Genomic DNA, 22,882 nt, shown 5'->3' with positions numbered 1-22,882 from the left:
GCGAAGAAGAGCAGGTCCAGTTCACTGGAGTGCTGGCGCCTTGGCCTCGTGCACAGGCGTGTCACATGTCCGAGGCTTAAGGAGCACGCGGGGAAGAGAGGGGTTTCTGGGATGAATGCACCATGCCCAGAGGCATGAAAAGCCACCTGCCAGGGCGGCCATGGGACAGGCAGGTGGCAGGGGATGCGCGTGCAGGGGGCTGGGTGGCCCGTGGGGACTGGATAGCAGGTGCCCGGCTGGAGGGGCAGCTGCGTCTCAACCCGCCCCAGGACCCCGCCCACAGCAGGCAGATTATATTTTTCACGAGAAGCCTGAATTTGAATGCTTTGGAAATCACCCATATTGTCAATTAATTAAAATGTTTTTTAAAGAAGAAAGAAGTCTGGCAGGCGTGGCTCAGTGGTTGAGCATCGCCCTATGACCCAGGAGGTCACAGTTGGATTCCTGGTTGGGGCACATGCCTGGGTTGTGGGCTCAATCCCCAGTGGGGGGTGTGCAGAAGGCAGCTGATCAATGATTCTCATCATGGATGTTTCTCTCTCTCTCTCTCTCTCTCTCTCTCTCTCTTCCTCTCCCTTCCTCTCTGAAATCAATAAAAATATATTTTAAAAAGAACGATGGAGTAAGCCGAATCAAGCAGGCCATGGAGCATGTTGGGGCCCTGGGTCTGTCACCCTAGTTTAGCCCCTCCCTCCCAGATGAGGTGTCTGACTGGTGAGGGAGATGGAACATTTCATTAAAATTCTGCAAGAGAACATATGTGACTGGCACCCCCAAAAGGGCCCAGAGTCTCACCTAAGGGCTTCTTTATCCAAACTGTCCATTTATTATTTAGAAGTGTCTGTGGATCCCCTCCTGTGAGCCAGCCTTTATGCTGAGGCTTGGGATACAGCAGCCCTTGCCCTCAAAAGGATGAAGGCTGGCAAGTGGGACAGAGAGGCTGGACAATGGAAGTGCTGTTCTGTGCAGGGAGACTGGCATGTGCAAAGGTCCTGAGGTGCATACAGCATGCTTAGGTCGGGAGTTATCCCCGGGTTTGTGCCAGGGAAGCCAGTGTGTAATCGGAGGAGAGCTGTGAGGCGAGGATGGTAAGGGAGGATGGGGCCAGGGGACAGTGGTCTATTCTGCACATACAATTAAGGATCTTGAACTCAGACCCGCAGGTCCTCAACAGTCATTAGTAGGGAAACGACTGGCTGGAATTCAGTTTTCCTAAATCCACACTAGCTGTGAAGAGGAGGATGGATTTACTGAGAGTGGAGTTGGGAAAATACCAGGACTCCTGAGAGCAGTCGGGGGTGGGTCGGGGGAGGGGTGGGCAGGAGTCCAGGAGTGGTGATACAGGGAGAGGTGGGCGTGGAGTCGGGGGGAGGGGTGGGGCGGGTCTGCTAGGTGAAGGGAGTTGTCCCTGAGGTGGGGCCACGGGAGGGATCGTGGGATGATCCTCTCTAAGAGGTCTCTGGCCAAGACCCGCTCTGTGATCTCAGCCCCTGCTCCTCTCTACAGCCCGCATCCTCAAGAAGGCATGGGAGGGTGCATATGGTAGCAATCTCTCCCTGTCTCTTTCTCTCCACACACACACACACACACACATAGTAAATGCACACATGCACATGCATGCACACACATGCATACATGATCACACATGCACACATGCATTAGTGCGCGCACACACACACAGTGAGGGGCTGATGCGCCAGTGCCTGCCCTTCTTGCTCCTCCCTCTGTGTGCTGTTTGCTGATGTGGCCTCTGCCCCTGCTGGGACCCTGGCAGTGGCTGCCTGTGGGCACATCCACATTCGCCACACAGACTGGCCAGGCAGCCCACCAGGGCCGGGCTGCCCACTGGGAGCCCATTAGTCAGGTTGTCCTATGGTGGCTTGCGCCTCCGCCATGGCGATGTCAGGCCCAGCTGCCAGGCCCGGCTGCAAACGTGTGCTGATTTGATTAGCTTGTTTAGTCATCGCTGCTGATGGGCGGGGCTGCGGCCACCAAATGACATTCTGGGCCTGCGACTCTGTAATCGCGTTTGGAAGGAATATTGTGTTAATATCTCACACGAGGGCCTCTGATCCCGCAGGACAATGGGCGGCCAGGCCTGGGCCAGATGGTGCGTGGAGGCCCTCCTTCGTAATCCTGAGTAATTGAAACCCTCCGTCTCATTCGAGCAGGGAGGCCTCCCATCAGATGGGAGCGGAGGGCCCTTTGGCAATTGACTCAGCACCGGTCCTTATGGGGACATTTATCTGGGGGACCATGAAGGCTGGGCGGGGATTCACACCAGAGAAATAGATCCCATTGAAGAACGAAGATCTCTGATACCTGATTGTTTAAGAAGGACGTGAACAACAAAAATAGTACCGTCAGTTACTGAATTCTTCCAGGGTTCCGGGCACTGAGATCGCTACATCGGGGCCCTGGGCAAGCTGCAAGTCAGGCATTGCGCCCATTTCAAAGATGAGGAGACTGAGGCTCCAAGAGAGCAACCAACTTGCCCAGGGCCACCGACCAGGAGTGGAGGCAGCAGGACTTCTCCTGAGTCTGTGTGACCCCAAGTCCTCCCTGCTCGTAGCCACTGTCGTGACTTTTGGAGTCACCTCCAGATTCTTTGGCCCAGGAAATGACTGAGAAGATGGGTAACCCCCAGACAGCGACCACGTAGTGCAGTGCCTTGCAAACGAGAGCTGGTGTCAGAACCCCCCGGAGGTCCCCTCAGAACTCACACAGCGCCGGGCCCGCCCCAGAGCTACGATGCAGTAGACCTGAGCTGTGGCCCGCAAATATGCATTTGTAGCAAGTGTCCGGGCAATGGCGATGCCAGGAACTCCACTTTGATAGCCACTGACCTGGAGCATACCTACCCGAAGGCCAGGGCTCCCCAGGTACACGAGGTGGGCGTTTTCACCCACATTTTCCTGGAGAGGAAACTGAGGCTTGGGTGGCTGAATTTGTTTTCCTTAGTTGGTCTGTGGGACGGGAAAGGGGTGGCGTGCCCACCGCAGGGAGGTCACAGAGCCAGGACTCAGCCCCAGTCTGTGATGTGGCCTCAGGGGTGCGGATGTTACCTTTTGATTTCGCCTCCATCAGAAAGCGCGCAGGAGGAGCAGCGTAGAATGCTCGCTCCCCGCTTCTAGCCGTTGTCTCTGCTCGATCACTCACCGGTCGCTCACCTTGTCCTGCAGCCTGGGCTTGGGCCCGCTTGTGACTGTTCCTGAGCCAGTACTGGTACCATGTTGTCATCTAGAGTCCCGGCTCTCTGTGCCAGGCAGTCCAGTCCTGTGGCTTTTGACAAATGCATGTGTCTTTACCCATGATCCAGCATCGCATGGACTGGTGTCCCCGCCCTAGAATGCCCTGTGCTCCCACCCACTCCTCCCCCTCCCTGAACCCAGCTCTCTTCACCTTTCCCCCACCGCTCGCATTATCCATGAAATAACTTCATTGTGGGGCTGTTTGAAGGTCATCTGCCGCTCCACTGGGCTGTAAGAAGCTTCAGGAAAGCAGTGACTGCCCTGACTTTTCCCACGGCACACGCGGACACCACGCTGGACACGCTGGGTCACTGCTGAGTGAATGGACAGCTGGGTGGGTGAGAACCCGTGGAGGGAACACAGGAGGTGGGAGGGCTCCTGGAACTGGCTGGGGGGAGGGAGGTGTGTCGGGGGGAGGGAGATAGAAGCACCCCCACATTAACTTTGCCCGTCCCACTCACCTCCCTGTTGGGAAAATGAAATGGTCAGAAACACTGCTCCCCAGCCGAGCGGCTGTGCCACACGGGGGACCGTCCAGGGGCCAGTGCGGTGATGAGAACAACAGGCCCGAGGACTGGATGTGAGGAGCCCCGCCCTGATGTGGCCGCACAGGGCCCAGCCCGTCACTCTCTCCATCGTCAGGACTTCTGGAGTCACCTCCAGGCCGCTGGCCCAGTAACCGGCGAAGCAGTTAAATAGAGACGGCCCATTAAGGAGGCACACTTCCCTCCGTGTCTGCCCCGGTTACTCCTCAGTTCAGTCTGTCCCTGAGCCAATTTCCAGGACAAACATGCCATCTCTCATCTCCGCGGCCTTAACCTTGAAGCCATTCGCCGCCTTTGGCTTTTCCTGACGACCCTCTCTCACCTCCCCTGTCCTCCGCAGCCGGATGAAGAGGCCTCCCCCGGGCCCACCTGGAGGCTGAAGGGCCAGCAGTCCCGTGGGCCTGGGGGCGAGGGCAGGCGCTGTGGGGCCCGCTTGCCAGCAGGCAGGGCCCGGCCATGAAGGCGCCGTTTCTTCTCTGTCACAGGGCTGCTCCGGCCGCGGGCCCGGCCTAATCGGATTGAGTTTCCTGGGCAGACAGGTTGGCTTTGTTCTGCTGTTCAGATCTGCGTCCGCTTGACTTTCTGAGTTGCTTCTGGAACGCTCTCTGACCTGGTTTCACTCAGGACACCAGGGCCTTTGCTGGGTCCACAGGGGAGGCTGGAGGGCGGGGCTGGGGAGGGTGGGCCAAGGGAATGATGGGCAGCGAGGAGCAGACCAGCCCAGGAAGGGTTTTCGCATTCAAATCATGCGTCCCCTGGCCTGCTTCCTGTGTCCCTTCCGGGCACCCTGAGCCCGCTCCCCTTGGTGGGGAGGGCACCAGCAGACCGCAGGGGACCCTTGGCCCTGTCCGGACAGGGGACACTCCCCTGAGCATAACGTCCACACTCCTGCGGTCCCGGCCTCCGTGAGTGAGGTGTACGGAAGGAGGTCTTATTGTTTAAAAATAACGGGACTCCTTCGCCCGGATGCCAACCCGAAAGCTAGTGGGAGGGGGATTCTTCGGGCCTCGTTGGGTGAGGACCAGGCTCACTCAAGAAGAAAGAGGTCCCGGGGCTTCCTCACGCCTGGCACAGGCAGGCCCTTTGCTACGTGAAACCACCCCTGCGGCTGGCTGCCCTGCCTACCGGCACTCACCCCCCTCCGGCCTGGGCTGTGCCTGTGCGGGGCCCTCCTGGGCACAGATGTAGCCCGTGTGGCTGTGGGCTGGCCCGTGATCCCCACTGCGTGCGCCCCTGCCAGGCCGCACCCTCCCGGCCACTGGTATCCTCCAGGGCAGGACAGGGGCCTGGCCGAGCCCATCCGCACCCTCTGGGGGGCTTGGTTGGTTGGTTGGTTGGGCTTTGTTTTCTCAACAGGAACAGGAATTGGGGGGCCTGTTAGAAGGTGAGGGGAGGGCTGCAAGCAGCCACATGTCTGTGCCGGTGATAGGAAGGGATTGAAGGCGGCGCCTATGGGGACTTCACAGGGGCGGGGAGGGCTGGGCAGTGTCTGAGAGCGTTGTCCCCCTGGGCCCAGCGGGCCCTGAGGTCAGCTTCCTGTCTGCCTTGTTGGGACTTACTTTTGTCAGCCAGTAGGTCCCCTTTGTGCGTATGTTCACTCAGGTTCTGTCTCTTTTCCTCGCACGTGAAGGGATGCCGGCCGATGCTGGCCGGGCCAGGCTGGGCCGGAGCTGCCTCTCTCCCTCGCCTGAGAGATGGGCCTGCAGGGTGGCGGGCGTGCAGGGCCAGCCACTGGCTTGAAGCCTGGTCTCGGGTAAGCGCCTTGACTTGCTGTGCCTCACCTTTCCTATCTGTAAAATGGGGCTAATGCCTCCTGCTGTCGTTAAGAAGGCTGAGCTGATACGGTGGGAGGGCTGGATCCGTGCCTGGCGTGCAGGCAGCCCAGTGGCTGCTATTATTATCGTCTCCCTGGGGCCCCGTGGCTGTGATCAGAGCCCTCCTGGAACCAAGGAACGGAACAAACGCCAGCGAGAGCCACACTCTCCTGACCTAATTAGACGCCGGCTGGGGGGTTGCTGGTCTTGTGGCAGCTGAGTCCTGGGAAGTGACTGGGGGGCTGCCGCCGCCCGAGCTCCCAGCGTGCTGGCCTGGAGGCCGGCCTGAGGGCTGGCGGGCCCTGCTGGGCACAGAAATGGGAAGAGCACAAAGTCTCCTGGAGAGACTCACAGCCGTGCGCTCCAGGAGGCAGACAGCTGGCCGTCAGTAGGAGAATGGATAGAGAAGCCGGGCTACATCACACTGTGGATGACACCACACCCCTGTGAGTGACTAAATCCCGGCCGCATGCCTCCACGGAGGAATCTGAGACACCCGATCTGAACTTGAACATGCAAGTGGCTGGAGGAGCTAAGATGCATTTTTCATAAAGCTGGAGAACAGGCACATCAAGCCCTGCATTGCTCAGGGACACGCTCATAGTTGGTCAACACAAAAAATAAAGGTGAGGAAAGAGACCAAAATGAAATTCAGGGAATCAACACGGGGTGGGAGGGGATGTAGCAGGGACGGGGCAGGGTATCACGTGGGTCCACCTTAGCCATGATCACCTTGGCGAGGTCTGGTTCTTCCACTGAGAGGGTCACAGGTGCTTGTTTCATAATCATGCTGTATAATCTATAATAATAAAAGCATAATATGCTAATTAGACCAGACAGCCGAACGACCTTCTGGACGTCTTTCCGGATGTCCTTCCAGATGAAGCCATGGCGGTGGGGGCCAAGGCAGAGGCAGTTAAAGGCAATCAGGCAGGCAGGCAGGGCAGTTAGGGGTGATCAGGCAGGCAGGTGTGTGGTTAGGGGCGATCAGTCAGGCAGGCAGGCCAGCGGTTAGGAGCCAGTGGTCCTGGATTGTGAGAGGGATGTCTGACTGCCAGTTTAGACCCGATCCCGCAGACATCCCCTGAGGGGTCCCAGATTGCGAGAGGGTGCAGGCCGACCCCCTCCTCCATGTATGAATTTCATGCACCGGGCCTCTAGTTTAATATAAACTGCATGAAATAGTTCCTAAGAAAAGGTTTGAAAAAGGGACTATTGAGCTTGACTTTGCTGTTAGATGTTTCTCCCCACTTTCCATTTGCTCTCCCTCTCCCTTCCTTCCTCTCTCTCTCCCTCCCTTTACATGGTTTATCATGAACAAGGATAATTGTGCCTCTGCAAAGACAAATTAAAAAGAAACAATTTTCAGAGCACTGGGCTTGGAGTAGTCAGCCCCCTCCCAATCCACTGTTGTTGCCTGGATACCTGCGTGGCTTCCTCCCTGCCTCCGTCCTCACCGCCTCTGTCCTCACCTCCTCCACATCAGCCTCTACTCAGCCCCTGGGGGATCTTTGAAGCCATCAGCGGCCTTGGGCCACGGTTCTGCTTAAAACTCACCAGTGCTTCCTGAAGCCTGAGTCCACCCGAGTCCCTTCTCCTCTTCAGCCATGTCTCTCCCGACCTCCATGGCCCTCGAGGGGTAGAGTCCCCGACCCGAAGACCTTCGTTTTCTCCTGTTTCGGTGGTGACTGACTGCAGAGGCCCTGGCGCTGTGGCTCCCGAATGTCAGCTCCGTGAGGGCGGTATTTTGTCTGTTTTGTTTATCTTTGTATTCCAAGTGCCTAGAACAGTGCCTGACACATGCAGACATGCCATAAATGTTTACTGAACAAATGGATGAATGAATGAATGAATGAATGAATGTTAAACCGAGCCTCCCTTTGTTCCCCTCTACATGGAGATATTAATAGTATGTTCTCGAATGGTCATTACGAGGATCAGGGAAAAGATGCTTGTGAAAGTGTCTAGCGAATGTCCGACACGCAGCCCGAGCTGGTTGCAGATGAATCTAAGTCTGACCCCAAAGGCCTGGGACCAGTTCCCAGTGGGCCGAAGGTTGTCCATCTGAGCTCAGGCTCTCTCACTCTCCCTGTGTGGTCCACGGGAAAAGGGATCCGGGTCTGTGCTCCTCCCCCTCGCCCAGGGACCAGGGGCCAGTGACCTCCGGCCTCACCTCTGACTGCCAGGTCAGGGGATCTATTGTTCAGGGGCTGTTGATGGCTGGGCAGCTCCATTGAGTCCCCAGAGCCCAGCTGGTCCGTGCAGCCACGGTCATGGTCCCACTCTCTGAATGGCTCTTTCTTGAAATAGAGGCAAACTCCCCGGCAGGCACAGGAGGCTCCTGACTCCGCCAGCTGTCTGACCACTCTCTCGGGTCTCTCTGGGTCCTGACATTCTTGAAAGGAGGCAGCACGGAGGTAGAATCACACCGACCTTGGATCCAGTGCGGCCTCCGCCCCTCCCCCCATTTCTGTCAGGTCCCGAGGCTCAGTCTTCACATCTGTGAAATGGGGAAACAAAACCTCTCCAGGGGGGGCTGTTGTGAGGAGTAGAGAAGGTGGCTGAGGTTTTCCTGGTGACATGGCACTCATGAAAGAGTTACATCATTATCAAATGTGTAATATGCCAATATGAGAGGTGAGGGTTATAGAGTGTGGAGACGGTCATGATGGCTGCGTTTCAACGGACTGACGGACGACCTTATGTAGAGCCGAGCATCAGGGAGAAGAAAGAAGCTTTGTGCACGTGTGCCTGTACCCGTGTGCGTGTGTGTCTGTGTATTTATATGTAGGTAGACATATGCGGTCTATAAATATCCACTTTGTATTGTGTCAGAGAAAATGACACCACAGGAAAAATGCACATACGTTATTGAGCATGTTCGTACAAATGAGTGAACAAAGAGAAGTTTGAAATGCCAGCTCAGTGGCATATGCTGCCTCAACACAAGCCACTGCCTTACTGTTGTTCATACATAAAGGAAGGGCGCCTGGACGCGGCCAGCTCTGAGATGCCTGCTCACCTGCCCCTGGCCTACCCCCCGCCATGCCCCCCCCCCCCCCCCGCCCCAGGTGGTCCTGCTGCCTCGGCCACGCTGGGCTTTCCCTGTCCCCCACAGGCTCAGTCTCCCTGTGACAGGCCTTCATAACACTGCGATGTGTCCTTCAAGGCACTTCTCACGGTGGATCTTTTGCATTTGTTTGTAATTGTCTGTTCATGTCTCCTCCACCAGACTGCACCGTTGGCTGCAGCGAGGGCAGAGGTCCCATCTGATTTTGCTTTCCATTTTATCTGTAGCACCCATTGGGGTGTGTGGCACAGTGTAGATGCTTGAGTGGGTGGATGGATGGTCAGATGGATGAATGGTTAGATAGATGGTTGATGGATAAATGGATGGATGGATAAATGGGTGAATGAATAATACAGATTGCCCTTGAGTATCTTTCTGTTCATTTGGAGTCACAAGATCTAAACCCAGAAAATGGTTAGTATAACAAGGCCCTTTGTGGTCAAGTGTCCTGCACCCAGGGATGGAAGCACCTAGTCCAGGAAAAGAGGAAGGGTCTTGGTGCTGGCAAGGGTGGAGGGAGGCCCATGATCACCTCCTTGAAGAACAGTCCTCGTCTATATGAAATAGGACAAAGCAACCTACCCACGTGGGTGGGGGTAGGTGGGGGGACAGGGATCAGGAGGAGGTGGTGTTGAAACTGTTGAAGAACAGAATTCACCTGAGTCCATTTGAGGATCTAATCGGCTTTATTAAGTGATTGGTGACTCAGGCAGCGCCCCATCTAGGAACTAGGAGGGCGCGCTGAGAGGTTGTGCAGAACAGAGGGTTTTTATGGGCAGAAAGAGGGTGAGAGGGCGGGAGGGAGAAGTTACAGGAGTGGTTATTTCAGGCAAGGTGACCTTCTCTTAGGGGAAGGCTGGGTCTTATCAGGCAGATATATCACTTACCAACACGAGCTGCCTAACTTGTGTTGCTCAGGAAATTCCAGATTGATTGGTTGACAATCCGCCCCTGGGAGAGGCTGCACCTCAAGGTCATTGGCTTGAGCACTTTGTCCAGTGAAAGCAAATTGTTGAACACTTTGGTGTGTGGTGACGTGGCGGCAGCGACTCTATTTTGGCCTGTTGTTTCTGTTTGTAACAGAACGGATTGGGCAGGAGGTTGTCCTGGCCGAGGAAGACGCCCAGACAAAACGGAGGGCAGGTGAGAGCTGTGGCTTCCGGGCCCAGTGCCGCCTGCCTGTGGGGAAGGCAGAGATGCTGCTGTGGGAAGTTCAGTGGCCCCGCCCGGCTGGCAGAGGCCTTAGGCCAGTGATGGCGAACCTATGACACGCGTGTCAGAGGTGACACGCGAATTCATTTTTTTGGTTGATTTTTCTTTGTTAAATGGCATTTAAATATATAAAGTAAATATCAAAAATATAAGTCTTCGTTTTACTATGGTTGCAAATATCAAAAAGTTTCTATATGTGACACAGCACCAGAGTTTAGTTAGGGTTTTTCAAAATGCTGACACGCCGAGCTCAAAAGGTTCGCCATCACTGTCTTAGGCTTTACTCTGAGGTGCAGGGGAGCTCTGGGTGGCATTTAAGCAGGGGGAGGCCTGCTCAAGGTTGAGGCAGCTGGGAAAGGGGCAGGAGGGGTGGGGTGGGGGTGGGGAGCCCGGTTAGGGGGAGAGGAGACCACAGCAAGTTTGAAAGTGGTGCAGGTCTAACTAGAGGCCATAGAAAAGGAGGTCAAAGCAGGGGGACCCCAAATATCTCCGCCAGGACTTCTCATTTATTCATCTCTAGCAGCAGGGAAAGCAGGGAAAGATTTATTATCCCACCCTCCAGAGCAGCCCCTGGGAGTGTGTGTGGGGGGGGGGGGGGGGGAGGGACGTGGTGGGGGGGTCCTGATTCTCTTTCCTGCTCCAACGAACTCAAGAAATCTGCCCGCCCTGCCCCCCAGGGGAATAGTGCCCCTCAGCAATGGTCCTCTGGCCGCCAGATGCAGAGAAGAAGGGCCAGCCCCACAGGGCACTGGGTGGGGCCTCTGCAGGGAGGAGGGAGGAGAGGCCCTTGATGGGCAGGCAGGGGAGTGGGGTGGGGAAAAGAGAGAAGATGGGGGATGAACACTCTAACCCTCGGCATAATCCAAACAAGTAGAGGGAAAGTGGGGCACGTGGAGCGAGGGCCCACGCAGGAGCACAGGCAGGACTCTGTATTTCCAGGTGGAGGCGGGCAGGAAGGCTTCAGGGGCAAACATTTGCCAAGAGGGCTTGAGAGCAGTGACTCAGGGTTGCACAACGGTAGGTAATACATGGGTTGCAGCATGTGTAGGGCTTTGTTTCCTAAAGCAGACAGGCCGGTCATGTAAATGAGGGAGTGAGCCGCGTGTTCTAACCACCGTAGCTCATCCGGATGGTCAGGTGCAGGGGACAATAGAGAGGTTTGGAGACTGCGGCAAAGCAGAGAGAACAGCCGAAGGGAGCAGCACAGGTCAGCTCAGCTGCTGTCTGCCATGTAGGAACACAGGTCTGGAGTAAGTGACCACCGTTTCTGATTTTTTCAAACAGAATAAAAGATTTGGATTTTTATGTGACACGTCTGTAAACTGTAGTGAGCAGTTCACGCCGCCTACTCTGTACAAGCAAGCAAACCCCATGTGGCCGGGGGGACTCCTGTGCGCCCCTCTGCTCCAGGCCAACCTTGCCGGCAACTGGAAAGGCCTGCTGTGCTGCCTCCACTAGTGTCCGGGACTCTCGCAGGGGAGGTCTGGGCCGGGGGGTCCGGGTGTGGCATTTACTCCCAGGTTCTACCTCTAAGTGGATCCTTGGGCGAGCCCTTCAGTCTCTCCAGTCCTCGGTTTACCCCACCTGTATAATGGGCCCCTTCCAGCCAGAATTCTCTTCTACTTTCTCAACTTCCCCAGATCACTGCTACCTTCCATTGAGTGAGGTCCTACTGTGTGCCAGGCCCTGGGCTGCTTCCCCCAAGATCACACAACTATTCCTACACCCAGATCTGTCTGGCTCCAAGGCCACTGGCTTCGGTACCTTGTTCTCCTGTGCCCAGTGAAAGCAAATCATTAAAACTCGGGTCATGCTCAGGGGAAGGGCAAGGCGTCAGTGCGTTTAATGCTGCTCCCCAGCGTCTAGGAAACCCAGGCAGCACGTCTTGGTAGCTCTGGGCCAGGGCAGACTCGGAGGATTGATTCCAACCTTGCACAAGGCAGGGGACTGAACACAAGGTAGGAAGGAATGCTCTGGGGGGCTCTGGGGGGTCAGGGGTGGGGGTGGGGGTGTGTCTTAGCTTAGCAGCCTCACCTGGGCTCACCCACTGGGCCTGGCTGAGATGGGCAGAGGGAGCCCCTGGGAATGCGCTCACCTGCAGGGCAGTGGGCATGAGGTGTGTGAGCATGCCCAGGGCATGGCGCCTGGTAGGGGGCAGGGCGACTCCTAGTGCCACCCAGGCGACGGGACAGGAACAGGTGGGCCAAGCTCATTGAAATGCTCCCCCCCCCGCCCCCCACCCCTCCCCGCCACCGATTGTATTGTCTTCCAGTTATTCACATTTCACCACTTTCTATTCAAGTGATGAAGCTGGAAACGAGGGTTCTCCTTTACCGCTTCTTCTTTCAGCCCAAATGCCACCCTGGCCCAATTCCACAGCCCCCTGCAAAGCCTCAGGACACGTCAGCTTCCCTGTGCCTGCCCCCTGCCCGTCTCCCAGCGGTCTCCCCGCCCTTCCTCCTTTCCAGTCTACTCCTCACAGCGCCTAGGGGATGTTCCTCCAGTGCAGCTCTGGCCCCATCACTCCTCTGCTTAAAATCCTGTTGGTTTTTTCTTAAAAAAATCGCTAAACCTCCCCCGGGCACCGTGAATAAACCCACGCCCTCCGCGCCCTGCACATCGCGTCATCGGGCTCGCACGCTCTGCCCCGCTCACCTGGCCGGTCTCCTGTCCTTCAAAGGCCTGGAGTCCTGCTGGCTCTGGAGTCACTCAGCCCTGACCTGAATCCCGGGTGACCTGCCTCTCTGAGCCCCACTCCGCGGCCTCTGAGGGGTATCATCTCCTGGCTGATTTCCAGGGAGCACCTATTAGTTGGAAACCTCCAATCTCGCAGGAAAGGGGGGAGAGCAAGGGGTTCCTTTAGCCTCCGGACAATTTTACCGGCCTCCTTGACTCTAACAGCAAATCAGACAGAGGCACTCACACAATCAGCTTCTTTCCAAGCGGGTTATAAAGTCAGGAATCAACTATTTTCACTTAAAAAAAAAAGAGAGATTCTATGGCGCCTTATTGAATGTTCTGTTAACGCCTCCCTGGCTTTCCTTTCGACTCTATGGCCTGTGCCCATGTAGCCAGAGCTGGCTTTGCCCGGTTTGGGCCGCCGTGAAATGCCGTCATGTGTGTGTGCCCCATGACCCGCGTCTCCCACTCCCATCGGGGCTTGGGACTCCCCAGGCCCACGGCCCAGAAGTGGAGTTGTTTTCTGCGTTGTCTGTCGTTGGAGGAATGAGCCCGGCTTCTTCTCTCTGCAGACACGCGGGCGGCCCCGATTTTGCTGTTGTGAACACAGGGCTGCGTGTGCACGTGGCCCCCTCCACCCCCCGGCACTCCGCGTGCACGGCTTCCTGGCAGGCACACGGCTGGGATTGCAATCGTGGGTCCCACTGGGCGGGGACGGTCCCGCCAGTGGTGCGTGAGAGCGCCTGTCGCCACAGGCAGCAGCATCTCATCGCGAGGGCGACCAGGCGTTGCTCGGCGCCTGTGGTTCCTGCCTGGCGCCCACAGGGACCTCGGCTGACCCTCCCCTTGGACCCTCAGGTGCAGGGCCTGGGCTGACTGCAGTCCTGAGTCCGGGAACAGTGGAGCCCGCTTTTCTGGAACAAATCTGAGACTCCACAGACAACCTGGTGGCGGGGGGTGTTGTGTGAGACCACCTCGTCCTCTGCCCACACCGTCCAGAGGCACCACCTCGCGGTAATAAAACGGGAGGTCCTCCTGCGCTGACCCCTTCTGTGTTTGAACCCATCAAGTGCGTCCCCTGGGGCACTGGGCCCTGCGGGCCTCTGCGGGGCCACTCCTGCCAGATCTCCCCTGGCTCCTTGATCCCTCAGTCCCTTCAGGTCTGTGCCCAGGGGCCTTCTCTGACCATTTTTGTTGTCACAACTTGGAGATGAGGTACCGTTGGCATCCAGTGGGCAGAGGCCAAGGATGCTGCTGAGCTCCCTACAACGCAGAGGCCAGTCCCCACAGCAGAGAGCCATCCGGCCCAACGTGTCAGTAGCACCAAGGCCGAGAAAGCCTGGTTTACGGTGAGATGAGAGCTGTGCTGGGTGTTCTATACGCGTTATGTAAGTTAGCCTTTGTGGAGCGAGGTATTACCATCATGCCCACTTGACAGATGCGGAAACTGAGGCTCAGAGAGGGGAAGTGACCTGCTCAAGGTGCACAGCTACCAAGCGGCAGAGGAAGCATTTGAACGTGGGCCTGCTTGGCTCCACTACCCCAAATGGTCTCTGGTTCCCCCTCTCTCCCGTTTCCTTGTGGCTGACTGCCGACAGGCCAGCGAGCTTCGTGCTGCAGCAGACGGGGTGCCTAATACACACCATATGCCGAAGACCCGTGGTGTAGGGAGACCTGATATGATCTCGGTCCCTCCCACAAGCCTCTGGGACAGTGGGGCGTCTCCCTCTGATCCCCCAGCCCCTGAGCTCCTTGGGGGGAGGCGGGGGGCAGCGGAGAGCTGACAGGGAGTGGGGTGTTGTCCTCCCTGCAGACACCGGCTGAGGCCCAGCTTCTGGGCCTCCTCTGCGAGCTGGAAGCTGACAGCAGAGGGGACACGTGGGAGAAGGACCCCGTTATGTCTGATGTGATGTTCCTAAGCCAGAGGTGGGCTGTGTGTGCCATAGTTGAGGGTATATATTTGCATCGTGTGAGTGTGTATGTTTGTGAGAGTGTGTGTGTGTGTGTGTGTGTGTGTGTGTGTGTGATGCCAGGATATTACTAACGATGACGAAGCTGCAAACACTGCTATTTATTTGTTCCCTGCAGCCTCTGAGCTCAGCACCTCATCTCTCCTTAGAGCAGCAGAGGTCACCACGGGGAGGGGCGGGGCCCAGGCTCCCCCTCCTGTCCCCATCGCCCCAGCTGCTCCCTGTGGTGTCAGCTGTCAGGGACAGAGGTCCTCGGGCCTCGCCCCTCTGCCAGCCAGTCGCCGAGGCTAAACATTTACCGAAGCAGGAGGCCATGTTTGCTTAAGCCTCGGGGTCACTGCACACACCGCCTTTGTCCAGTGGTCTCCCCTGCAGGCCGAGAGCAGGTGCTGGCTGAGCAGGTTCCCGCGTTGCAATCTGCCTGCGCGGAATGGGCTGGCTCCAAGGAAAGCTTAGCCTTGGCCTTGCCTTCCCTGCCCTGTTCCTTTAAAAGCAGTGTGTCCTGAACTCGAGCAGTTTCACCCAATCTGCACACCTTACAACTGCTATTTATGTAGCATTTCCATCACATCGATGTGCTTTTAAAAATGGAAATCGCTATCAAAGCTTTATGTCAAACAATTATGACGTAGATATGCGAGTGATAAATGGATATATTTTTAAACGGATTTAAGACATTTTAACAAGGAAAGCTTGCTCCCTATTCTCCTTAGCATCTCGCTTGCCCCGAGATGGGGTGAGAATGCTCGCCCTCTGCGTTAAAGGCCGCAGTCCACAACGCGCTGGGGAAGATGCCTTTTCATACACACGGGCCAGTGTGGTGTGCCGCCATCAGTCACTACGAGAGGTTTCCGCGGCCTCTGGTGGAAACTGGGTGAGGCGGGAGGCCTCGGCTGTCCCCTGGGGACCATGGCTCCGCGGTGTCATTGCCTCAGTGATCCTGAGCCGGGTCAGGCGCAGACTCCTCCCCCTGCAGGTGGAGGGATGGATGGGGAGGGAGGAGAGAGCAGACAGATGCCAGGACAGATGGGCCTGGCCGCCCGCTCTGCCCAGCCTAATGAATTTCCTTCCCGGCCCCGAGGCAGGTCAGCAAATGCGAGCAGGGCCGGCATCTGGGATGCTTCCAGGACGAGCCTAATCAATCAGGCCCAGATGATCCTGCTTCCCAGGAGATGGAGGCAGGCAGCCAGGCCAGGGGAGCCGGGAGGGAGGGTCCAGGGCCCTGCAGCCTTCGGAGGACGCGGGGAGGAGCTCCCTTCTGGCCTGGGCGGTGCTGGCTCTGCAGGTCGTGTCCCCAGAGCTGGTTGGTGGGTGGGGCGAGTTCTCACTGACCTCTGGATCTCAGCTCCGGAACCCCCTCCCCTCCGCCCCCCACCCGAGTTACTTCATTCATTCCCACTAACCCCTGCTTTCAGGGCAAGCAAGGATTCCTCTTCAGGGACCTCTTCCTGGACCCCCGGGGGCTGACGAACCTTCTGGAAATTGGAATCTTGCGGGTCTACTGAAGCTCTCCCCACCTCCCAGGCTGGGTCCCCGTGTTTCCACTCCACGGACCAGCAGGGACCACCCTGCTCCTCATCCCCTCGGCTCCTTGTTCCAGCGTCGAACCCGGGGCCCGAGATAACAGTCCGTGCGTGTGGTCACTGTGGAGAGAGACATCGCTCGCTGTAGCTCGGCACAGGCAGGTCTCAGGGCCGTTTCCTTCTCTCGGGCTGGAATGTGGGTCGGCCGCCTGTCTCCTTGCTGCATGCGCAGCGAACCCCGCAGGGAGGAAACTCGAGGCCCCCACCGGCCCCCGCAGCTCCCCGGTGTCACTTTCTGTTCGTGGCTCTCAGTTGCCAAACATGTTTTCGGTGGCTCTGCCGTTGTTATAGGAAATCCAGGGCTGACTTCGAAGTGGATGAGGCCCGGTTGCCATGGCAATGCCAGCTGCTTCTGCCTTAGCAGCACGGCAACCGTGGCCACGATGACAAGATGTGATTTGAGCCTCGGAGAACAAAACACAGGAGGTCCTTCCCCGTCTCTTTTTAATACCAGCCTTCACCCTCCATTCCACCTCCTGCTTCCCTGGGGCGCCCGCCCCACAGCTGATCTGCAGGCACAAGGAAACTAGCCCTCGGCTGAGGGCGGAGACCTGCCCTTGTCCTTGACAGCCGCCCCGAGATGGTGAAGACCTACTGTGTGACATTTACAGTCACCAGTGAGCTCAGCTCCCGCACCAGCCTTCCCGCTGCCCAGGCAGAGCCCCGCCCTCGCTGCCGTCCTGGGATTTCCCCGTTTTGGAACGAGCTGTTTTTCAGCCAACACAAACATCTTTACTGATGCTGGGTGGTGACAGGAGATTACTTGTGTCTGAACGGATGGTGTTCCCTAAAACAGAGGGTAAGTTGCTTGGGCCTCTTTGGGGCCTTTGCGTCTCCAGGGAGCCCCGAGAAAGGACTCAGTGAAGACATGTTGAGTGTCCGGTGGAGCGGTTTCAGGGGCATTTAATCTCCACCACAACCCTGTGAATTGCATACTGTCATCGTACCCATTTTATAGATGAGGGAGCTGAGGCTTAACGAGGCCAAAGAAGGCCCTCGGGATGACAGCGCTGCAGGCAGCGGAGCCCGATTGGAATGGGACGTCTTTTTCCAGAGCCCGAGGTTCTCACACAACTTGGCAGCACCGTGACGAGCAAACGTGGGGAATGACATCCCCCAACATAAAGAACTTCGGTGTAAATCTAACAAAACATATGCAAGATCTGCAGGAGGAATACTGCAGAACGCTGATGAGCGAAATCAAAGGAGAACTAGATACATGTCCTTGGATAGGGGGACTTTATATTGTCAAAATGTCAGCTCTCCCTAACATGGTCTATAGATTTAATACAATCCTATCAAAATCCCAACAAGTGACTTTATGGATAGCAACAAACTGGTTCTGAGGTGTACACGGAGAGGCAAAAGACCAGAACCACCAACACGACATTTACAGAAACACAAACAAGTTAGGGGATTGACACCACCCAACTTCAAAACTTTCTGTAAAGCGATGGTCACCAAGCCCACATTGTGTCAGTGAAAGAAGAGACAAATAGATCAATGGAACAGAATAGAGAGCCCAGGAACAGACCCACATAAATATAGTTGACAAAGGAGCAAAGAAAATACTATGGCAAAGGGATAGTTTTCCAAAAATAGTGCTTGACGCTGTACATCCACATGCAAAAAAAAACTAATCTAGACACTGACCTTATACCTCAAAATGGATCACAGACCCAACTGTAAGACACAAAGCTATAAAACTTCTAGAAAATAACTGAGGAGAAAACCCGATGACTGTGGCTATGGTGGTGCCTTTTCATATACCACACCACAGACATGCCCATGAGAGGCATCACTGGTAACACGGACTTCAGAAAACGAAGAATTCTGTTCTGCAAAAGACAGTATCAAGCAAGTTAGAGGACAAGCCACAGACTGGGAGTAAATATTTGTAAGAGACATATCTGATGATTGTTACCTAAAATATACAAAGAACTCTTAACACTTGATAGGAAAATAAAGCACCCAATTTAAAAAAGGGCCAAAGATCCCTCCAAAGAAGACATACAAATGGCAATCATATAAAAAGATGCTCTACATCATACATCAAGAAAATGCAAATTAAAAACAACAGTGAGATACCACTACATACCTGTTAGAATGGCCAAAATCTGGCCACAGACAACACCAAGTGCTGGCAAGGATGTGGTGCAACAGGAACGCTCACACATTGTTGACGGAAGGCAAAACGGTGCAGTCACCTCGAAAGATTGAGGATTTCCTATAGAACTAAACATGCTCTTACCATGCAATCCAACAATTGTGTTCCCCAGTATTTACCCAAAGTAGCTGAAAACGTACGTCCACACATACACCTGCACGTAGATGTTTATGGCAGCCTTCTTCATAATTGTCAAAACTTGGAAGCAGCCAAGATATTCTTCAGGAGGTAAATGGTTAAACACGCGGTGGTACAGCCAGACAACGGAATAGTATTCAGCACCGAAAAGAAATGAGCTATCAGTTTTGTTGTAAACCTAAAATGCTCTGAAAAGAGCAAGTCTAACAGCAAAGAAATAAAACAAGGAGCGTCCCAATGTTTACAAGTATGAACTGGGGCCTCGGACGGGGCCTGTGCCAGAGAGTGGCCCTGAAGCGTAAGCTCCGTTAGCATCTATTCTCTGCTCTCAGCCTCTTCTCTTCCATGGGATCTGTGCCAAACACCTTCCAGAAAAGTCCCTACGTCACTCCCAGCCAGCCTGGGTAACTGTCGGGCAGTGACGGCGTGGCCACCCAGCGGTCTCTGAGCTCCCCTGGTAAGTGAGCCGGCTGGCGGGACAGTGCAGCACCCCGTGGGTGACATCAGCCCCTTGGGATGGAGGGAACAGTTAATCTCCTTGCTCTGGCCCTTGGGCCGCCAGATTCAGCAAATAAAAGCATCGGACACCCACTTAAATTTGGATTTCAGATAAACAGCAAGTCATCTTTTAGTACACATACGGGCCATTTTGCACGGGACATTGAGGCGACGGGGGCGTCCTATATTTTGCCTGGCAGCCCTGTCTGACAGGGACCCAGCAAAGTCAGGCTCAGGGCCATGGAAATGCAATCGACGTTAGCAGGGATGCAGCTCTTCAACTCAGGGTGCGTCTGGCAGAAGTGGCCCTGGTCTGAGAAGTGGCCGGGACCCTGGATCTTCAGACGAGTAGCCAATGGCTCACAGTCAGACCACAGGGGCCTGAGTGATGGGCCTGGAATTGTGGCAGCCTCACCTCTCCCTCGGGGCCCCTGTGTCTCACCTGGAAAACGATAGTTCTGTGTCCCTGGGGGTGTGAGCATTAAGCCGGGAAAGACGTGTGTAAAACGTGTACGTGGGATTCCATGGTAACCGCCTCTGCATTAGGTTTCTATTGTCGGCCATTGAGGGAAAAATACAGTAACATTTCCCCAAACTGTGGGGCCCGCACACCTCTGTGTGGGATCCTCTGTTCCAGAGGTTCTCAACCTGTGGGTCGCGACCCCTTTGGGGGTTGAATGACCCTTTCACAGGGGTTGCCTAAGATCATCGGAAAACACATATATAATTACATATTGTTTTTGTGATTAATCACAAATTGTTTGACATAAAGCTTCAAATTATGTTCAATTTCTAACAATGAAAATACATCCTGCATATCAGATATTTACATTACAATTCATAACAGTAGCAAAATTGCAGTTATGAAGTAGCAACGAAAATAATTTTATGGTTGGGGGTCACCACAACATGAGGAACTGTATTAAAGGGTCGCGGCATTAGGAAGGTTGAGAACCACTGCTCTGTTCCGTCCTGAACGTGACTGTGTTCTTTGTTCCAAAACCCGGCGGTACCGTCTGTCCCTCACGAGCCCCTTGAGCAGAATCAGTCAGGAGACACACAGGACATTTGGGACAGTCTCAGCTTTTCCCCACCTGCATTCTAACTTCCCTCACAGCCTCACCTGGAAAATGAGGGCCCATGACTTTTCCAGGCTTCTCTTAGCAGGAGAGTTCTGGGGTTCTGCTTGGGATGCCCCCGGGGGAAGGTACCCCGTGGTGACGGTCGCACTTAAGGACGACTCTCACTGATGGTCCATCTCCTGTGCTGGGTGCTCTCATCCGCCGTCTCATTTACGTCTGAGAGAGCCCTAGCGGTGGGCGGGATTGTCCTGGTTTGCAGATGAACAGACTGAGGTCCGGGGATGTGTTCAAGGCCAGGGCCTGGCAGAGCTGGGACTTGAACTCAGGTCTGAATGGGTTCAAAGCCGAGGCCTCCTGCCTCCCTCTCCCTGCCCCCATCATGTATCTCATGGCTTACGGTTTTAGCTGTTTTGTTTGGTTTTGTTTTTAGGCCAAACACTGTTTTGCCTGGACAACAATCCATGTCAGGCTCATGAAGAAATCGCATGTATGACAGCACAGGTGACCTTCACGCCTTAGCGCCAAGCTCAGCGCCTGGGGCACGTTTTACACACACACACACACACACACACACACACCCTTCCTTTCCTCTTCCTTGTGTCGGGAGAGCCCCGTGCCCGAGCGTTTGCTTTAACTTCCACAGGAAGAGCCTGGAGGCAGGATGTGCCCTCGGCTCTCCGTGGAAATGGAGGTGATGAGCAGATAGCATTGAGTCTGGGCGGCATTTAAGGGCAAATGAACCCTTGGAGAGGCTGCTGTGGGGATTTCCTCTGGACATTAAACAGCCTGTCACAGGATGCTAATTGTCCAGGCTTCTCAGGGCTCAGCGGAGCTTCCCAGAATGCACTGCAAGAGAGGCAGAGCCAAAGCCCAGGAGACTGGGTTGCAGGGACCTCTCCCCTTTGTTCTGCACGTGGCTTCAAATCTGGGGTTGCGGCAGCCTGGCACGCTGGTGGCAGGGACATGTACCCTGGACAGTGCAGTGAGGAGGACGTGTGTGTGTGTGTGTGTGTGTGTGAGTGTGAGTGTGAGTGTGTGTGTGAGTGTGTGTGTGTGTCTGTGTGTGTGTGTGTGTGTGAGTGTGTGTGTGAGTGTGTGTGTGTGTCTGTGTGTGTGTGAGTGTGTGTGTGTGTGAGTGTGTGTGTGTCTGTGTGTGTGTGAGTGTGTGTGAGTGTGTGTGTGTGAGTGTGTGTGTGTGAGTGTGTGTGTGTGAGTGTGTGTGTGTGTGTGTGTGTGTGTGTGGAGGGGGGAGTAGGAATAGGAGGAGGCTGAGGAAGGGGAAGAGGAGGGAGGGGGCAGACACTCAGGAGGCCTGGATGGAGGCTCTGCTCTGCCACCGACCAACTGACCAACTGTATGACCTGGAGGGGCAGGCCTAGGGCTCAGGCACTGCCTCTTTGTGGAGCTTCCAGGAGCTTCCAGGAGCAATAGGCTCTCCCCTGGGGGCTCAGGAAGCCCGACCTGACCTCCTCCCGCTGAGCGTCCCGGCGCAGGCGGCCAGGGCTGGAGGCTAACCGCAGCTGCTTCGAGAGGCTCCAGTGTGTGCTGGTCACGCAGCCAGAAACCTGAGCTGCTCCCGGGCTGTCCCCGGCGCAGGCTGGAGGACAGGGACAGCCTGGGGCTCAGGGATTGGTTCACACCGTCCCGGCTCTTCCCTGGCAGGCTCAGTGGCTTTTGGCCCTTATTAATGGAGTCCTTTCAGTTCAGTGCCAGGGCGCCCCTGGCCATTTGGGGCCCTCTCGGGGGAGGTGGGCATGGCGAGCAGCGTCCGTCCTCCTCCTCGCCCCATGATTCTTTGGGGTGACCACCCCGCTCCATGTTGGGCAGCAGATGCTCCGGGTGGAAGGGGTGCCAGGTGTGGGGTCAGTTTCCCTCCTGAGGTGCAGTCCCGCCCGCCCTCCTGGGGGCTGCCGATCAAACATTTATGGGCCCCTATGGGTTGTCATCGCCACCCACCCCACAACCTGCATGTATGGCTTTGGCATGATTTTGTCAGAGTTCTGTTCTCCTCTCTGCTCTGGGCTGCACTTTCACCTCTAAAAAAACCCAGTGTAAAGCGACTTCTACGCCTGTGGCTTATCAACATTGGGCTCAGGCCGCATTTGGAGAGGAAGGCGGCTGAACATGGAGGCAGGTACCAGGCAGTGACCACAGTGATGGGCCCCCTTAGATCTTCCTCTGTCGAGGCACATGGTTGGCAGAAAGAATCGTCCAGCCAGGGAGACGGGCATCAGCCTCAAAGCTGCCCTTTCCAACACGGTGACACCAGCTCCCATGTAGTTAGAGTTTATTATGTGCTCCGTCCTCACGTAGCAAAGCTATGGGCTAGAGAGTATCATCAGCTGCGTTTATCAGATGAGGGAGCCGAGGCACAGAGAAGTTAAGTAACTTGCCCAAAGTCGCATAGATTGCAAAAGGCAATTTGCTAATTTCCACTTATTCAGAACATAAGGGGTGATAATTCTCAATTTGTCTTGGAATGATTACATTCTGTAAGGGAGGACTGTTGGGCACATAGAATGTTCTCCTTCATTCCTCCCTCTCTCCTCCTTCCCTCCCTCTTCCTTCTTTCCTCTCTCTCTCTCTCTCTCTCTCTCTTTCTTTCTTTCTTTCCAGTATTGATCAAAGGCTGTCATTGTGTCATGCCCTAGAGGGACAGCCCCAATAGGCAAGCAGTGTCCTCACCCTCCCTCTCCCCAAGGCAGGTGATAAACAGTGACCTTCATATCGTCTCATCTCCACTGGTGCCAATGGGGTCAACTTTCCATCTCATATGGCATCTGCCGCCTCCCTGGTTGGGGGAGGGCTGATCCTCACTGGCGGTCAGAATCAGAGAGACTGTCATCGCCCCCACCCCCCCACCCCCCTTAGCA

Source organism: Myotis yumanensis, unplaced genomic scaffold (genome assembly GCF_028538775.1).
Source record: "Myotis yumanensis isolate MYYU_CA2020_CCGP unplaced genomic scaffold, mMyoYum1.0.hap1 SCAF_5, whole genome shotgun sequence".
Classification (NCBI taxonomy): domain Eukaryota; kingdom Metazoa; phylum Chordata; class Mammalia; order Chiroptera; family Vespertilionidae; genus Myotis; species Myotis yumanensis.
The sequence above is the reverse complement of the archived record's forward strand: the minus strand, read 5'-3'. Positions refer to the sequence as shown.